The sequence below is a fragment of the Callorhinchus milii genome, unplaced genomic scaffold, assembly GCF_018977255.1.
Source record: "Callorhinchus milii isolate IMCB2004 unplaced genomic scaffold, IMCB_Cmil_1.0 Scaffold130, whole genome shotgun sequence".
Lineage (NCBI taxonomy): Eukaryota > Metazoa > Chordata > Chondrichthyes > Chimaeriformes > Callorhinchidae > Callorhinchus > Callorhinchus milii.
The window spans coordinates 35,659-57,759 of record NW_024704871.1 but is presented as its reverse complement, the minus strand read 5'-3'; the positions used below and the strand labels follow the sequence as shown (position 1 = coordinate 57,759).

Sequence of the window (22,101 nt, the reverse complement as noted above, 5' to 3'; positions counted from 1 at the left end):
GGGCGAACGCGGCAGCCAATTACACACAGCAACGTCCCTGCGACTGTACAGTCGCAGCTTGAAAATGAAATTGAAAATGACCTCAAAATGAAAAATTCAACTCAGGTCTCTCACTTGAAAAGCGTGTGCTCTAACCACTGAGCCACAGGACTCAGTGCTGTCTCACACACGCACACTGACTGCTCTACAATACACTCACGCACTGACTGCTCTCTCTCACGCACACACACTGACTGCTCTCTCTCTCACACACACACACACTGACTGCTCTCACACACACACAATGACTGCTCTCTCACACACACACACACACACACTGACTGTTCTCTCACACACAAACTGACTGCTCTCACACACACACACTGACTGCTCTCTCACACACACACACTGACTGCTCTCTCTCACACACACGCACACACACACACACTGACTGCTCTCACACACACACACTGACTGCTCTCACACACACACACACTGACTGCTCTCACATTCACACACACACACATACTGACTGGTCTCACACACACTGACTGCTCTCGCTCACACACACACTCACTGATCTCTCTCACACACACGCACACACACACACTGACTGCTCTCACACACACTGACTGCCCTCCCACACACACACACACTGACTGCTCTCGCATTCACACACACACACACACTGACTGACTGCTCTCACACACACTGACTGCTCACACACACACACACTGACTGCTCTCTCTCACACACACACTGACTGCTCTCTCTCTCACACACACACTGACTGATCTCTCTCACACACACACTGACTGCTCTCTCACACACACACACACACTGTCTGCTCTCTCTCTGTCACACACACACACCGACTGCTCTCACTCACACACGAACGCTGACTGCTCTGTCTCTCACACACACACATACTGACTGCTCTCTGACACACAAACACACTGACTGCTCTCAGAAACACACACACTGACTGCTATAATAATAATAATCGTTGCATTTGACATTGTGCTTTTCACGTCGGGAGGACGTCCCAAAGTGCTTCACAGAACACACTGTAAAGTGAATTGACTGTATATTTGCGGGCGAACGCGGCAGCCAATTACACACAGCAACGTCCCTGCGACTGTACAGTCGCAGCTTGAAAATGAAATTGAAAATGACCTCAAAATGAAAAATTCAACTCAGGTCTCTCACTTGAAAAGCGTGTGCTCTAACCACTGAGCCACAGGACTCAGTGCTGTCTCACACACACACACTGACTGCTCTACAATACACTCACGCACTGACTGCTCTCTCTCACACACACACTCACTGCTCTCTCATACAATCACACTGACTAATCTCTCTCACACACTGACTGCTCTCTCACACACACACACTCTCTGATATCTCTCTCTCTCTCTCACACACACACTGACTGCTCTTACATACACACACACTGACTGCTCTCCAATACACTCACACACTGTCTGCTCTCTCTCACACACACACACTGAATGCTCTCTCACACACACACTGACTGCTCTCTCACACACACACACTGACTGCTCTCTCTCTGTCACACACACACACCGACTGCTCTCTCTCACACACGAACACTGACTGCTCTCTCTCTCACACACACACATACTGACTGCTCTCTGACACACACACACACTGACTGCTCTCACAAACACACACACTGACTGCTATAATAATAATAATCCTTGCATTTGACATTGTGCTTTTCACGTCGGGAGGACGTCCCAAAGTGCTTCACAGAACACACTGTAAAGTGAATTGACTGTATATTTCCGGGCGAACGCGGCAGCCAATTGCACACAGCAACGTCCCTGCGACTGTACAGTCGCAGCTTGAAAATGAAAATGACCTCAAAATCAAAAATTCAACTCAGGTCTCTCACTTGAAAAGCGTGTGCTCTAACCACTGAGCCACAGGACTCAGTGTTGTCTCTCACACACACACTGACTGCTCTCCAATACACTCACACACTGACTGCTCTTTCACACACACACACTGACTGCTCGCTCACACACACACACCGACTGCACTCCCTCACACACACAAACTGACTGCTCTCTCTCACACACACACACCGACTGCGCTCTCAAACGCAACACAAAGACTGACTGCTCTCTCTCTCTCACACACACACACCGACTGCTCTCTCTCATACACACACAGTGACTGCTCTCTCTCTCTCACACACACACTGACTGCTCTCTGACACGCACACACACTGACTGCTCTCACAAACACACACACTGACTGCTATAATAATAATAATAATCCTTGCATTTGATATAGCGCTTTTCACGTCGGGAGGACGTCTCAAAGTGCTTCACAGAAAACACTGCAAAGTTAATTGACTGTATATTTGTGGACGAACGCGGCAGCCAATTGCACACAGCAACTTCTCTGCGACTGTACAGTCGCAGCTTGAAAATGAAAATGACCTCAAAATGAAAAACTCAAATCAGGTCTCTCACTTGAAAAGCGTGTGCTCTACCGACTGAGCCACAGGACTCAGTGCTGTCTCTCACACACACACTGACTGCTCTCCAATACACTCACGCACTGACTGCTCTCTCACACAAACACACACTGACTGCTCTCTCTCACACACACTCTCTGACTGCTCTCTCACACACACACACTGACTGCTCTCTCTCACACACACACACACTGACTACTCTCTCACACACACTGACTGCTCTCACACATACACACACTGACTGCTCTCACAGACACACACACTGACTGCTCTCACACACACACACACACTGACTGCTCTCTCACACACACACTGACTGATCTCTCGCACACACACACGCACACACACACTGACTGCTCTCACACACACACACACTGACTGCTCTCTCTCACACACACACACACACACACTGACTGCTCTCTCACACACACACACTGACTGCTCTCCCACACACGCACACGCACACACTGACTGCTCTCACACACACACTGACTGCTCACACACACACACACACTGACTGCTCTCTCACACACACACACTGACTGCTCTCTCACACACACTGACTGCTCTCGCTCACACACACACTCACTGCTCTCTCTCTCACACACACACTGACTGCTCTCTCTCTCACACACACACACACACTGACTGCTCTCATACACTGACTGCTCTCACTCACACACACAATGACTGTTCTCTCACACACAAACTGACTGCTCTCACATACACTGACTGCTCACACACACACACACACTGACTGCTCTCACATACACTGACTGCTCACACACACACACACACACTGACTGTTCTCTCACACACAAACTGACTGCTCTCACACACACACACACTGACTGCTCTCTCACACACACACACTGACTGACTGCTCTCTCTCACACACACACACACACACACTGACTGCTCTCTCACACACACACACACTGACTGCTCTCTCACACACACACTGACTGCTCTCTCTCTCACACACACACACCGACTGCTCTCTCTCACACACACACTGACGGCTCTCACATACACTGACTGCTCACACACACACACACTGACTGTTCTCTCACACACAAACTGACTGCTCTCACACACACACACACTGACTGCTCTCTCACACACACACACTGACTGATCTCTCTCACACACACGCACACACACACACTGACTGCTCTCACACACACACTGACTGCTCTCACACACACACACACACTGACTGGCTCACATTCACACACTCACACACACTGACTGGCTGACACTCTCACACACACTGACTGCTCACACACACACACACTGACTGCTCTCTCTCACACACACACTGACTGCTCTCACACACACACTGACTGCTCTCACACACACACTGACTGCTCACACACACACACACTGACTGCTCTCTCTCTCTCTCACACACACACACTAACTGCTCTCTCACACACACACGCACACACACTGACTGCTCTCACACACACACACTGACTGCTCTCTCTCTCACACACACACGTACACACACACACTGACTGCTCTCTCACACACACACTGACTGCTCTCCCCCCCCCCCCCCCCACACACACACTGACTGCTCTCACACACACAAACTGACTGCTCTCACACACACACACACTGACTGCTCTCTCTCACACATACACTGACTGATCTCTCACACACACGCACACACACACACTGACTGCACTCACACACACACTGACTGCTCTCTCACACACACACACTGACTGCTCTCACACACACACATTGACTGCTCTCTCTCACACACACACACTGACTGCTCTCCCACACACACACATACACACATACTGACTGCTCTCACATAGACACACACACACCTACACACATATTGACTGCTCTCACATAGACACACACACACCTACACACATACTGACTGCTCTCTCACACACACACATACACACACACTGACTGCTCTCTCACACACACACACACACACACTGACTGCTCTCACACACACACATACTCACTGCTCTCTCTCTCTCTCACACACACACACACACACACTGACTGCTCTCCTACACATTGACTGCTCTCTCTCACACTCACACTGACTGCTCTCCCACACACACACACTCACTGACTGCTCTCCCACACACACACATACACACTGACTGCTCTCACACACACTGACTGCTCCCCCCCCCCCCCCCACACACACACATACACACAAACTGACTGCTCCCCCCCACACACACACTGACTGCTCTCTCTCACACACACACACACACACTGACTGCTCTCACACACACATCTACACACATATTGACTGTTCTCACATAGACACACACACACCTACACACATATTGACTGCTCTCACATAGACACACACACACCTACACACATACTGACTGCTCTCTCTCACACACACACATACACACATACTGACTGCTCTCCACACACACACACACACTGACTGCTCTCTCTCTCACACACATACACACACTGACTGCTCTCCCACACACACACACATACTGACTGCTCTCTCTCTCTCTCACACACACACACACTGACTGCTCTCGCATTCACACACACACACACACTGACTGACTGCTCTCACACACACTGACTGCTCACACACACACACACTGACTGCTCTCTCTCACACACACACACTGACTGCTCTCACACACACACTGACTGCTCTCTCTCACACACACACTGACTGCTCACACACACACACACTGACTGCTCTCTCTCTCTCACACACACACACACTGACTGCTCTCTCACACACACACGCACACACACTGACTGCTCTCACACACACACACTGACTGCTCTCTCTCTCACACACACACGTACACACACACACTGACTGCTCTCTCACACACACACTGACTGCTCTCCCCCCCCCCCCCACACACACACACTGACTGCTCTCACACACACAAACTGACTGCTCTCACACACACACACACTGACTGCTCTCTCTCACACATACACTGACTGATCTCTCACACACACACACGCACACACACACACTGACTGCACTCACACACACACTGACTGCTCACACACACACACACTGACTGCTCTCTCACACACACACACTGACTGCTCTCACACACACACTGACTGCTCTCTCTCTCTCTCACACACACACACACTGACTGCTCTCTCACACACACACACTGACTGCTCTCTCACACACACACACTGACTGCTCTCTCACACACACACTGACTGCTCTCTCTCCCTCACACACACACACTGACTGCTCTCTCACACACACTGACTGCTCTCCCCCCCACACACACGCACACACACTGACTGCTCACACACACACACACTGACTGCTCTCGCTCACACACACACTCACTGCTCTCTCTCTCACACACACACACACTGACTGCTCTCACACACACACAATGACTGCTCTCACACACACACACACACACACACTGACTGCTCACACACACACACACTGACTGCTCTCTCACACACACACACTGACTGCTCTCACACACACACTGACTGCTCTCTCTCTCTCTCACACACACACACACTGACTGCTCTCTCACACACACACACTGACTGCTCTCTCACACACACACACTGACTGCTCTCTCACACACACACTGACTGCTCTCTCTCCCTCACACACACACACTGACTGCTCTCTCACACACACTGACTGCTCTCCCCCCCACACACACGCACACACACTGACTGCTCACACACACACACACTGACTGCTCTCGCTCACACACACACTCACTGCTCTCTCTCTCTCACACACACACACTGACTGCTCTCACACACACACAATGACTGCTCTCACACACACACACACACACACACTGACTGCTCTCTCACACACAAACTGACTGATCTCTCTCACACACACGCACACACACTGACTGCTCTCACACACACACACTGACTGCTCACACACACACACACACTGACTGCTCTCACACACACACACTGACTGCTCTCACACACACACACACTGACTGCTCTCACATTCACACACACACACATACTGACTGGTCTCACACACACTGACTGCTCTCGCTCACACACACACTCACTGATCTCTCTCACACACACGCACACACACACACTGACTGCTCTCACACACACACTGACTGCTCTCCCACACACACACACACTGACTGCTCTCGCATTCACACACACACACACACTGACTGACTGCTCTCACACACACTGACTGCTCACACACACACACACTGACTGCTCTCTCTCACACACACACTGACTGCTCTCACACACACACTGACTGCTCTCTCACACACACACACTGACTGCTCACACACACACACACTGACTGCTCTCTCTCTCACACACACACACACACTGACTGCTCTCTCACACACACACGCACACACACTGACTGCTCTCACACACACACACTGACTGCTCTCTCTCTCACACACACACGTACACACACACACTAACTGCTCTGTCACACACACACTGACTGCTCTCCCCACCCCCACCCCAACACACACACACTGACTGCTCTCACACACACAAACTGACTGCTCTCACACACACACACTGACTGCTCTCTCTCACACATACACTGACTGATCTCTCACACACACACACGCACACACACACACACTGACTGCACTCACACACACACTGACTGCTCACACACACACACACTGACTGCTCTCTCACACACACACACTGACTGCTCTCACACACACACTGACTGCTCTCTCTCTCTCTCTCACACACACACACACACTGACTGCTCTCTCACACACACACACTGACTGCTCTCTCACACACACACACTGACTGCTCTCTCACACACACACTGACTGCTCTCTCTCCCTCACACACACACACTGACTGCTCTCTCACACACACTGACTGCTCTCCCCCACACACACGCACACACACTGACTGCTCACACACACACACACTGACTGCTCTCGCTCACACACACACTCACTGCTCTCTCTCTCACACACACACACACTGACTGCTCTCACACACACACAATGACTGCTCTCTCACACACACACACACACACACACACTGACTGTTCTCTCACACACAAACTGACTGCTCTCACACACACACACTGACTGCTCTCTCACACACACACACTGACTGATCTCTCTCACACACACGCACACACACACACACTGACTGCTCTCACACACACACACTGACTGCTGTCCCGCACACACACACACACACTGACTGCTCTCACACACACACACTGACTGCTCTCACACACACACACACACTGACTGCTCTCACATTCACACACACACACATACTGACTGGTCTCACACACACTGACTGCTCTCGCTCACACACACACTCACTGCTCTCTCTCTCACACACACACACACACTGACTGCTCTCACACACACACAATGACTGCTCTCACACACACACACACACACACACTGACTGTTCTCTCACACACAAACTGACTGCTCTCACACACACACACACTGACTGCTCTCTCACACACACACACTGACTGATCTCTCTCACACACACGCACACACACACACACTGACTGCTCTCACACACACACACACTGACTGCTCTCTCTCACACACACACTGACTGCTCTCACACACACACACACTGACTGCTCTCTCACACACCCACTGACTGCTCTCCCCCCCCACACACACGCACACACACTGACTGCTCTCACACACACACACTGACTGCTCTCTCTCACACATACACTCACTGCTCTCTCTCTCACACACACACACTGACTGCTCTCTCTCACACACACATTTACTGCTCTCATTCTCGCTCACAGACAATAACTGTTCTCTCTGACACACACACACACACGTTGACTGTTCACTCCCTCTCCCGCAAACACACTGACTGCTCCCTATCTCTCTCTCATATACACACACTGACTTGTCTCTCTCTCTATCTCACACACAATCACTGACGGCTGAAGCACAGAGAGAGAGAGAGACGGAGACTAAGAGAGACAATGAAAGGGATAGACTGCAATAGAGAGACGGAAATATATAAACTATAAGGGACTGACACAGAGAGAGAGAGAGAGAGAGAGAGAGAGACTGTGAGAGAAAGTGCATCAGTTGTGGTCGCTTACAGCAGTTTAGCAGTGACTGAGGGTCGGGGCTCTCCAGCCGCCCGCACGGCCGGTGTGTGTCAATAACGGTCCCCAGAGCAGAGATTGTAGAGGAATCAGGATCAACATCTTTAATAATCAGTCACTACAGTGCACAGAATATATTCCATATTACACAGACTGTGTGGACAGTCACTGCCTCTCAGTATCACACTTCCACTGTCAGCTCAGCTCTGATTCCCCGCAGTGACTTCAGCTGATTCTCTCCGTCTGAACTGAGCCTATTCTCCAAAAGCCTGAAACACATTAAACAGGAAATAAACCCATGGGATAATGGTAAAAACTGTAAACTGTTCGTGTCGCAGTTTAATGAATAAATAAATCCCTTCAAACTGTTCCCATTCTGATACACAGCCCTTTCTCTGTGTGTTTATCACATTAAACACTGACACAAACACTCACCAGATCTCCCTCAGACTGGTGCAGGTCTGTATGAGGCGGCGGAGAGCGGGGAGAGAGCCGTCTGTGAAGGAGTTAAACTCCAGGTCCAGGAACCTCAGTGAGCGGTTTGTACTGAGAGCGGAGACCAGAGCATCAGTGCAGCCATCGGTCAGTCTGTTCCTGTACAGCCTTGAGATCAGAGACACAGAGACATGACAGGGATCAGAGTAAACACCGTGTATAACCGACTGTCACTCACAGTTTGTTTGATTCCGGACACACAAACACACACAGAAAAGACAGACAAAAACATCACCGCAGACACACACTAACTCTCACACACACTAATACACACAAACACATGACCCACAGAAATATACACAGAAACACACACAAACAGAGTCACATAAACAGAGAGACGCGCACACAGACACACACATACACAAATAAATACACACACTCACACACGCAGACAAACAAACACACAAACACTCTCACACAAACGCGCTCACACAGAGACATACACAATCACACCCATAAACTCACCCACGCAAACACATACGTACGCAAACACACGCAGAGAAACTCACACAAGCAAACACAAACACACACACAAACAATCAATCATTCACACAAACACACACACAAACATACACGTCACACAAACACAATCCCACACACATAGAGATACACACACAAATAATCGTTCATACAAACACACACACAAATGCACACAAACACAACCACACGCAAACACAAACACAGAAAAAAACACGCTCACGCACAAACACACATACACATACAAACATACATAAACATTCACACAAAAACACACACACACAAATACACACACACAGAAACACACAAACAAACCAACGTACACGAAAACAGTCTGACAAACACGCACACAAAAACCATACACACACACAAATACAAACACACAAAGACACACTCAAAAACACACAAACACAAACAGAAGCACATCACATACAAACAAGCACACACACAGATAAAGACACATACATAGATACACACAAACACATACAAATATACAGACACACAAACTTACACACACACACAGAAACATATAAACACACACAAACACTCACAAAAACACTCACAAACTCATACACACAAAATCGAACATACGCCAACGCATACACTCAAACACACACACTCGCAAACATAAGCACAAACACACACACAAGCACACATACAAACATCAACAAAATGGCACACAAACACACACATACATGCACACACACACATAAACAAACACATGACCCAGACAAATACATTCAGTCACACACACAAACATACACAAAAATACATACACACACACGAACACATGACCCACAGACAAGTAGACACACACAGACACACACGCAAACACACTCATGCAAGCACACACACATGTACACACAACCAAACACATGTCGCACAGACAAATACACACACACACACACACAGATACAGACACACATACCCAGAGCAACACACAGAAACAAACATACACACTCACAGAAACACACACAAACGGACACACACACAAACATACGCAAACATATACGTAAACACATACACACGCAGAAAAAGTACACAAGTACACACACAGATACATATACACAGGCATACACAAACACACATAACCATACACGCGAAAATACACGCACAAATACACACACAAACACACAAACAAAGACAAACAAAAACAAACTCACAAATACGCGCACACAAAAACACAACACACAATCACACACACACATATAAACATACATAAAGACAAACAGACACACACTCAAAAACACACAAACAAAGAAACACAAAATCAAATACAAACACAGACATAAATACACATACATAGATTCACACAAAGAAACATACGCAAATACACAAACACATAAGCACACACAAACACCCACACACAAACAGAAAAACACACAAACATAAATACAAATACACAACCAAACACACAAACGTGCAAGCACACAGACACAACCACGCACATACCCGCAGACACGCACACACACTCACACACACAAACACACACACGCAAATACACAATTACATCAATAAAATTGCATTTACAGAGCGCCTTTCACGTCGGCAGGACGTCCCAAAGCGCTGAACAGTCAGGTGTCGGGGCCTGAGCATGGGGGAGGGGTGGGGAGGGGAGAGGTGGGGTTGGAGTGAGGGAAGGCAGAGAGGTGGGAGGGAGACCAAAGGCACGATCGAAGTGAAGGGTCTTGAGACCGACCTTGAAGGAGACAAGAGAGGAAGTGAGGGGAAGGGACCGTGGGATGGAGTCGCAGTGTGTGGGGCAGAGAGGCTGAAAGCCCGGACACCGATGGGAGGGCGGGTCGGGCGGGAGACACGGAGCAGCCCAGAGCCCACTGGACGGAGGGAGTGGGCAGGTTGGTAGGGAGTCAGCAGGTCAGAGAGGGGAGGAGGGGGCGAGGTCATGGATGGCCTTAAAGGTGAGGACAAGGATCTTGAACTCGATGCTCTGGGATACACACACACAATCGCACACACTCACAGGAACACACACAAACACACACAACAACAACAACAAGATTACAGTTGTTTATCGCCTTTCATGTCGGATGCCCCAAGGCTCTGACACACACACACTCACAAGCACAAAGTCACACAAATACACACAAACAAACGCAGAAACACACACACACAAACAAACGAACACACAAGCAAACACAGTCAAACACAAATACACACAGAGAAAAAAATCCCCGCAGAAACACACACACACACACAGACAGAGACACTCATATAAACATATCGAGACACACAATATATATATACAGATATACTCAAAAAGACACGCACAAACACAGAAACAAAGACAAACACACACACAAACAATCGCTCACACACACACACACTTACGAAAGCACTCACAAAAGCACACAGACCCGCATACACAGGCAAACGCACACATACACAGACACGCAAACACACACACACACACATATGCATTGACACACACACACATACATACACAATCACACACATACACAAACGCATGCACTGACACACACACACATACATACACAATCACACACAGACACAATCACATGTACTGACACACACACACTCAGAGATGTACAGACACACAGTGTCTTGGGTTAATGTTAAAGTGTGGTTCAAGAATCTAAAATAGAAGTGCAAAGGCGGCAAAGCTCAGTAACTGAAGGCAGAACCCAAAACAATGGCCACATAAGGTCAGGACGTATAGGGACACGGAAAGTCTTTGTGGTTAAAGGGAGAATTGAAATTGAAACATATTATGGATATAACCATATAAGGAGTTATTTTTCTTAAAAAAAGACAGTTTTGCCTGGAGTTATTAAGGTGTCTTTAAACAAAGGTGTGTTAGATATCTCTCAGGAACGGTTGCGGTAGCGATCAGTGCTGTGACAGGAATCCGGTCGGTACCGTTTTGTGTCTTGTGTATTATTTCATTGTTTCATTTCCTTGTGTATTACCTGCTATTTTGACCTGAATGTAGTGACTGAACTCAACCAATTGGTAAACTGGAGTCGGATCATTGTAAAATTGTTGGGAGAGTGTTGCAAATGTTTCTAACAACAGTCACAGACACACTCTCTCACACACACACACATTAACACATGTTGAGAGTTTGATGTAAACGATGGTTTGTGGCCTCACACTGTCACACCGAATCCTGTCACAATATTCAGCCGCACTGATCAGACAGTCACAATAATCACATTGAGATATTGGAGTCATTCAGACTCTGGAGATACAGTGCGTTACTTACCACAGACGCTGTATTTTACACTCCGGGTTCCTCAGAGCCTCACACAGTCGCTTCACTCCACAATCTCCCAGATTATTGCTCCCCAACCTGGACACAGGGACACAAACACAGGGAATGTAGTGTAACAACACAATACACATTGACGTGTATATACAGGAGCCTTTCACGTGGGGAGCAAGTCCCACGGCGCTGGGACCAGGGTCAGACACACATGTGGACACACAACACAGTCTGTCTCTCTGTCTCTCTCACTCTCTCCGTCTTTTTCTCTCTTCTGTCTCTTTCTCTCAGTCTCTCTCTCTCTCACACAGTCTCTCTCTCTTTCTCTCTCGCCCTCTGTCTGTCTCTCTCTCTCTCACTGCCTATATTCTATTCTTTGTCAGTCTCTCTCTCTGTCTGTGTCTTTCCCTCGTGCAGTCACACTCCCTCAGTCTCTTTCTTTCTCAGTCTCTCTCTCTCTCTCTCTCTCTGACTCTTGCTATGACATTCTCCAACTCAGTCTCTCTCCCAGTCTCTTTATCTCAGTCATTTTCTCAGTCTCTTGCTTTGTCTCTATCATTCTCTCTTTCTGTCTCTCTCTCTCTGTCTCGCTTTTTCTCTCTCACTCACCCTTAGTCTCTCCCACCACCACATGGATATATTGCATTGCCCCTAAGCTCTCACTTGCTCCCTCTTTCACTCAGTATCTCTCTCTGAGTCTCTCTCTCTCTGTCTCGCTCAGAGTCTCTTGCTCTATCTCTTCCACAAAACACAGTCACTTCACAGTATAATACATTACCTTCTCTCAGTCTCCCTATCATTCTCTCTCTCAATCTCTCTGTCTACCTCTCTCAGTCTCTCCCACAAAATACCACACAATATATTTCCTCTCCTCGAGGCCCTCTCACTCTCTCTTTCTTTCATTCTCTCTCTCTCTCTCTCTCTCTCTCTCTCTCTCTCTCTCTCTCTCTCACAGCTTTTCTCGGTGTCACTTTCTCTCAATCCCTCTCTCAGTCTTTCTCTCTCAGTCTCTATCTCTCAGTCTCTCTCTCCCTCTCTCTCTTTCAGTCTCTCTCTCTATCTTTCTCTCTTTGTCCTTCTCTCAGTCTTTCACTCTCAGTCTCCCCCTCTCAGTCTCTCTGTCTCAGTCTCTTTCTCTTTGTCTCTCTCTCAGTCTCTCGCTCTCATTCGCTCTGTCTCTCCCTCTGTTTTTCTCTCACTCAGTCCCTCTCTGTCAGTTTCCATTCCTCTCAGTTACCCTCTATATCTTAGTCTCTCTCACAGACTCTGGCTCTGTCTCGCTCAGAAAGCGTAATCACTAAACGTTATAAATATTTCTTTCTTTCACTGTCTCTCAGTCTCTCTCTCTGTGAATCCCTCCCTATCTCTCTCTTTCTCTCTGTCTCTCCCACAAAACAAACAGTCACTACACATTATGGGAACTCCCTCCTCATCGGCCTTCCTAACTCTTCCCTTCACAAGCTGCAGTTCATCCAACACACTGCACTCTGCCGCCTTGTCTCTCATCTCTCTTACTGAATGCCTCTCTGTTTCCCTCTCGGTCTCTGTTTCTGGTTCTCTCTCTCTCAGTCTCGGTCTCTCTCAATTTCTATTTATCTCTCACTCAGGCTCTGTCTCTATCTTGCAGTCACCCTCTCTGTCTCACGCTCCCTCATTCTCTCTCTTAACCAAAAAACAGTCACTACACTTTATATCATATTGTCATTCACAGACTCCCTCTCTCAGACACACAGTTTCTGGAGGATAATGACTGTGTTTTGTGCGTGAGAAAGAGCGAGAGATCGAGAGAATGAAAGGAAGAGACGGAGAAACACTGAGTGTGAGAGAGAGTCTGAGAGTGAAAGGCAGAGACAGAAAGAGAGAGAGAGAGAGAGAGAGAGAAAGGGAGAGAGACTGGGGAAAATAGTGACAGCGAGAAAGTTAGAGGCATGAAGAGAGAGACAGGCAGTTTGTTTTGTGGGAAAGACTGAGAGACACAGATATTTAAGGAGAGAGAGAGTGAGACTTGGAGAGATACCGAGAGACTGTGAAAGAATGACTACAAGAGGGAAAGAGACTGAGAGAGAGAGACTGATAAAAAATTCATAACGTGTAGTGACAGTTTTTTGTGGAAGAGACAGATGGAGACTGAGAGAGAATGTGAGAGAACATGTATTACAAATTAATACAGAGTAATAAAAATAATTATTACAAATGTGTGTTTTGGGGGACAGACAAAATAAAAACATGAGTAGATTGACAGAAAGAGTGAGAGACTCGGAGGGAGACAGTTACTGTGTGAGAGAGAGAAAGAGACGGAGAGAGAGTGACAGATAGAGCGACTGAGTGAGATAGAGATAAACTGAGAGAGAATGGGAGAAAATATATTATAATGTGTAACGACTTTGTGTTTTGTGGGAGAGAGAGACACAGAGAGAGAGATAGAAACTATAAGAAACATTGAGAAACATACTGAGAGAGAGTCCGAGAGAGAGTGGGAGACCAAGAGAGTGATTGAGAGAGAGACTCAGAGAGACTGGGAGATAGAGACTGAGAGAAAGAGAGCGTGAGAGAGAAACAGAGACAGAGATAGACTGACATGAAGAGAAAATTAGTGGAAGAGAGACTGAGCAAGAGAGACTGGGAGATAAAACATATTATAACTGTAGTGACTGTGTTTCGTGGGAGAGACAGAGTGACAGAGGGAGAGAGAGACTGAGAGAAAATATATTATGAAGTGTAGTGACGTGTTTTTTGGGAGAGGTAGAGAGGCAGAGAGAGAGAGAGAGAGACAGGAGTGCGTGAGAGAGACAGAGAAAGATGGAGACTGAGAGAGACGGTGAGAGAAAATATCTTATAAAGTGTAAGACAGTTTCTTGAGATACAAAGAAAGGTGGTGAGGGACTGACCGAGAGCATGGGAGAGTGAGACTAGGCGAGAGTGACTTCGAGAAAGAGGGAGAGCAAAAGAGGCAGAAGGAGAGTCAGAGAGTGAAAGAGAGGCAGAAAAAGAGACTGAGAGAGAGAAAGAGATCGAGTGATGTACAACGAGCAAGACTGAGACAAAACTGTGAGAGAAAATCTATAGTAAAGTGTAGTCACCATGTGTTTTCGGGAGACGCAGAGAGAGAGAGAGAGAGAGGGAGAGACTGAGACAGAGAGACTGAGAGAGACACTGAAAGAGATAGAGAGAGAGCCGGAGAGAAAGGCTGATAGACAGAGGTACTGAGAGAGGGAAACCGTGAGAGAGAATACATTATGTATTGTATTAAATGTGTATTTTGTAGTTGAGACAGAAAGGGAGACTGATAGTGAGAGAGAGGAAGAGAGAGAGAGATTGAGAAAGAGATTGAGACTGAGTTAGCGAAACTGAAAGACAGTGACTTTGAGCGATAGAGATAGAGACACATATAGAGCGAGACTGAGAGACAATATGCAGTGACTGCGTATTGTGGGATAGAGAGAGAGAGGATGAGATGAAGAGACTCAGAGAGAGAGAGGGAGATACTGGAAGAGAGAGCGAGAGAGAGAGAGAATGCAAGAGAGACAGAGAGAAACTGAGAGAGAGAGAGAACTAGAGATGGAGAGAGAGAGAGATAGTGTGAGATAAAATGTTATAAGGCGTAGTGTCTGTGTTTTACGGGAGACCCTGAGTCTGAGAGAGAAAGATTGACAGAGAGAAGGACAGGAATAGAGAATGAGAAAGAGAGTGAGAGACTGAGAGAGAGGAGAGAGAGAGAGAGAGACTGATTGAAAGAGACTGACAGAGACTAAGTGAGAGAAAGCCAAAGCGAGAGACGGAGAGAGAGACTGAGAGCGAGAATGTGACACAGTAAAGGTATGACTGCCTCTCCCCCAGTAGGACAAACCTCCCCATAGCTGCCTCTGCACTGCAAGTCCTCAGCCTTTACAATCCAGGGCCCAATTTACCCGCCTTCCCCACGGCCGGTACCGAGAGCCCATTATAACAGTGTAAGTGACCCGGGTATGAGGACAGGGCAGTGCTGTAGAAGCCGCAACACATCAAGGAAGGGAGCGAAATAAAGAGTTTGTGGGATGTAGTTCTAAAAACTCGGTCGCCGATGGCAAGGCAGTTTGACCAGGAGAGATGGAGGACGCTGCAGCCAACTGAAGGAAGGGAGTGGACAGGTTGATAGGCGGTCAGCAGATCAGAGAGGTAGGAGGGAGTAGGGCCGTGGAGGGCCTGGAAAGTGAAGAGGCGTATTTTGAATTCTATCCACTGAGGATTGGAGTCAGTGGAGCCGGGCGATGGTGGGGGAAATGGTCATGGAGTCTGGTGCAGGAGAGGACAGAGCTGCAGAGTACTGGATGACCTGCAGCTTGTGGAGGGAAGAGTTGGGAAAGCTGACAACCAGGGAATTGGTATATTTGAGCCAGGGCGTAATGGAGGTGTGTATCAGGGATTTGGCGGCCTGAAGGGTGAGGCAGTGGTGGAGTTAGGCAATGAAGCAGCGGATGTGGAAGGCACAGTTGATCATGGCACAGATATTGGGGAGAAAGGACAGTTGACGATCGACAAGACACCCAAGTTCCTGACTGGCTTGATGAGGTGGAGTGGGCATCCGGGGATGCTGAAGCTGCAACTGCTTGAGTTGCGGAGGTGCTGTTGAGAGCCAATCAGGAGAGCCTCAGTCTTGCTGACATTCAGCTGTAGAAAGCTGTTTTGACACAGAACATGATATCTGACAGACATTGTATCAGGACAGCAGTGGACGTGGGGTTCAAGGGTGGAGGCAGCGACGTAGTCATCTGCATACATGTGGAAGTTGACCCTGTTTCTGCAGTTGATAACAACAAGAGGAAACATGGACAGGTTGAGGAGGAGAGGCCGAGAACAGAGCCCTAAGGAACACCACATGAGGCGGTGCAGGGGATGGGGGAGAAGCTTTCTGGAGACAAAGTGGAGCCCACATAAATTATCGAATACAATGATAATCGTAATAATATGTCTTGCAATTCTCACAGCCCTTAGCTTGGTAATACATCTTAACATGGTGTGCTGCTGGGTCCACATGGATTGGGATCTACCCAGTGCCTGGTCCTGGCAAAAGAAGAGTTACGCTATTCCAGCAGCATTGTCACCCTCAGTCAGTGTCAGTGAGACTAATGTCTTGGCTTCTGCCAGCCCGGCCTGTGAGCACCAGCTGCAGAGCAATGGTTGTGTCTCTATTCTCTCACTCGCCATAGACTGTGAGCCCCAAATTTGTGAAAGATAATCTCTGTGGCTGGGAGTTCTCAGGAGCTGGAAATAGAGAATTTTCATCAGGGCCAGGGGAACCCACACCTGTCAGACTGATGTCAGGCTGACGGAGATGTGTTTAGTGTGAATTATGTTGCTTGAGAGTTACAACATTGTACTGGAGAGAGGGTAAGGCTGCCCCTGGATAAAAGGAATGGCCAAGCCCTTGGTAGGTCTCTTAGCCCTGGAATGCAGCACTTGGAGAGATGCTGCCACCGGGCGGAGAGGACACAGGAAGCCTCTGGCATAACCACCGGGTTCAGGGAGTGAATCCTGTGGCCTGAGATGGGGAGAAACTCAAAGGGATAGAGGTTAGAAGGGTTTCCGTGTGTCAGAGACTCTGGTGTCAGGAGAAACCTTTCCTTTATGGATAAACCAGAACCATTGAATTACGTCTCTGAGTAGAAAGTGGGGTATGTCTGACCTGTGTTCAAGTTACAATTTATTCAATAAAGTGTCTATTTCAGGTGGGAGTCAGGAATCAATACCAATAACATCAGCAATCTGGGAATGTCACCAAAGGGCTCAGGGTGTGGAGCAGCCAGTTGTGCAGTGGAATGTCAGCCATTCACATCCCAATCCCCCAGGGCAGGATTGTGGTATATGACGGCCATCACAGTGTCACCCACAGTTCTCTCTGCTGTGCGTTACCGTTCTCCCATTGATCAGCTGGTGTTTGATGTTAGTAAAATGCTTCAAAATGGCTTTGAAACAAGAATAATATGAATAAGGTTTACAAATAGAGTAAACTTACTGCAACTCCTGACACTTGCGCAGAGCAGGAACCAGACGCTGAAGACCCTCATCCTGAATGTAGCAGCTCCTCAGATCCATTTGTTTTATTGTTGTACAAAGTCCAATGGCCTGAGACACCACAACACAGTCTATCGGTGTCAGTCTCAATGCTTTGTCTGGAGAGTGATCACCGAATGTCAGTGTTTGTACAGAGCCCAGTGTTTGCTGTGCCAGGGCTTGATTCTGAGATTCAAACAGATAGTGGAGTGTGTTTAGCAGATTCCTTTTCCCACTGGTGCTTTTGCTGAATTCCGTGTGAGTTCTAAAATTCTCCTTCAGCCAATTGATCACCACACAGATTGTCTGATGGACAAATGGACCCAGAAACTCCTCCAGTGGCTGAGCTGCCCGTGGGGAGGAGAGACCCACAACAAAGCGCAGAAATATCTCAAACCGGCCGTCCTTCTCCTTGTGAGCATTATTCAGTAGTTTCCGCAGATTTTCTGTATTTTGAGGCAGAAACTGAGCGAGTGCGGCTACAAACTCCTGGATAGTGAGGTGCGGAAATGTGTAGACCACGCTGTGCTCTGAAGACTCTCTCTCCACAAGTTCCATGAGAAAGCCAGAGAGGAACTGGGAAGGCTGGAGGTCATATTTGATCAGATCTTCCTCATTAAAGACAATGTTTCTCTGGGAGACTCCAGCGAAGGCCATCTCACCAATCTTCAGCATCACATCACGGGGGCTTTCCATCTTGACACTGTGATGTGATAGTATGTTATAAATATAATAGGAGAAGAGTTGTGTGACTGTCTTGGGAACTCGCTGTTTGTTGCTGTGTGTCCGTGTAAAGAAGGGACCCAGAGACAGAGCGAGGATCCAGCAGTAGGACGGGTTGAAGCACATGGTGAGCAGGAGCTCGTTCTCCTCCACGTGGCTGTAAACAGCAGCCGCCACCTCCTGATCCTCAAAGAACTTGTGAAAATATTCCCTTCTCTCTTCACCCACAAATCCCAGGATTTCAGCCCAGACACTGACCTGAGCCTTTGCCAGTAACTGTAATGCAGTGGGGCGGCTGGTCACCAGCACTGAGCAGCCTGGCAGCAGCTTTTTCTGTATTAAACTGTAGACAATGTCAGAAAGTTTACAACGGAATTCAGGGTCTGTGCACCTGCGCTGAGCCTCTGTGTGTCTCCGACTGTCAGCGAAATCAATACTTCCCCTAAATTCATCCAAACCATCGAATATAAAGAGCAATGTCTCTGGGTGTTTCCACAGCTCATCCAGAACACACTTGAGGTACGGATACTGCTCCACGATCAGGCGGTTCAGTGTTATTCTGCAGTTAAGGCTGTTTAAGTCTCGGAATTTAAAAATAAAAACAAAGTGAAAGTGAGGATAGATTTTGCCTGTGGCCCAGTCATGGACAATCTTTTGCACCATGGTTGTTTTTCCAATCCCCGCCACTCCACTCACTACTGCGGAAGTCCCTGTGAAATTGCCAGATCCGCTTCTCTTGTAGAATTTTTTCATCCTGGAAAATAAACCTCCTCCAGAGAAACTGCTGTGGAATAGTTTATCAATTCGGATTTTTTCCAGCTCTCCCCGGAGCTGCTTCTGTCTCCACTCCTCGTGGTCTCTGCCTCTCGCCAGCAGCTCATGTTCTAACAGATCCCGGTCACGTACATCAGAAATAATTGTTAGCTCCGTGTAGCGATCAGCCAACTGAAACTGCTTCAACTTCTCCTTTATCAGGATGGTCTTCACTACCAGTTTCTCACTTTGTTTTAGTAACATCTCCTTGTGCTTTCGCTGAGCATCTTCAATTAGAGTAATCACATTGGGGTTAGACGCACCAAGAACATCTGCCTTTTGGCAGCTTCTCAACACTGTGTGAGTTTTCTGTTTGGAGGTTGCTGTAAGTGCGTGGAGGCGCAATCACAGAGATAGACTTCAGAAGAGCTTTGAATGAAGTGAAAATTACAGATTGTGGAACGGTGGAGGTGCGCAGAAGAAGGAAGTTGGAGAAAGTCACAGATGTTGAAAGGAGAGGGATGAATCAGGATATAAAAGGGAGACTGAGCATTCAAGCCAATCCGCTGTAGTTAGGGTGAATGTAAATTTTGTTGAGGATGGAGGTAATGGACATGTGACTCTTAGTGCATGAAGGGTTGGGAGTAGCTGAGTTTGGATGAGTTGCAAACTTATAGGTGGTAAATCTGGAGAAGGCAACCAGCATTATATCAATATAATCAATTTGATGCTCCTCCCATTTAACTGCCAGATTGTTTGTAGCTTCCTTAAATCGCAGAGAAAATGTCGAAGATTCAAACTCTGCATTTCAGAAATGAATCCATTGGTTACACCTTGAAATGGTCACATACCTTTAAGTGAGCTGGGTACATCTGGTACACTTTGGTCAATAATCACCTGGTTTACTAGACTGGCACCTGTTGGTATCGAGGACATTCCATTAGTTATAGTGAATTAGTTATCTAGGGTGCTTCAGTAAAATATGTAATTGATTTGGGAATGGATTCACTGTAAATGTATATTGTACCTTGCTCCTGTATTTCAGTCATTATTTTGTTCAGTTTGGGCAAAGTGTACCTTATTTCAACAAAGGTTTCCCACATCACTCTTTGAGCTCTCGAACCTTTCCCCAGCGCCGTGTTCAGAAGAAGTTTGGAGCTTTGTCTCCTCTGCCCACTGTGTGTGACCTCAGTCAGTTTCTGTAGAGAGTGAGCATTAATAACAGTGGAAACGTGAGCTGTGGTTGTGATCAGGAAATGGCCAGTTCCATCGTGGTGTGTTCATGTTGTTTGAGGTTCCACAGGCACAGGTTGCCCTCCTTTACCCCAGTCAAATGGTCATTGTTCACATGCGAGACTTGGCAGTGAGTTTAATGAGGAGAGCATCACAGTCCATCCTGACCTCTCCTCACCCGCCTGTCACAAAAAGTGAGCTGGAGCTTTAGCCACAGCACCATCGGGTCAGTTTCCAAAGCAACAAATGTGAAGCAGTGATGCATGGAGATGGTTAATATTTATTGCATCAATCCGCAGCCACCGAGCCCACTTCCTCCATCCCAGTGTCACTATGATTCGCTCCTCACTTCCCATGCTCAAGCACGCCTCTTTAACCATGCGCTCGTTTAGTTTTACCTCCTCCCCACCCGCTCCAATTCAAACCCAGCTTGGTTGCCCTGCCATCATTATAAAGCATCTTGAGAAGTTTACCCAGTTGATAGATGCCATAGCAATGAAAACTGTAATGTGTTGCCACATGTTGAATGGATACACTTTGCACAAT

The 22,101-nt window shown here is 47.6% G+C and overlaps 1 protein-coding gene across 1 annotated transcript in view; it reads right to left on the bottom strand.

The window, feature by feature from the left end:
• The window catches only part of LOC103173524 (NACHT, LRR and PYD domains-containing protein 3-like), an 81,326-nt gene that overhangs the window by 42,491 nt on the left and 16,734 nt on the right, over nucleotides 1-22,101 (bottom strand). The gene's annotated exons all lie outside the window — the stretch shown is intronic.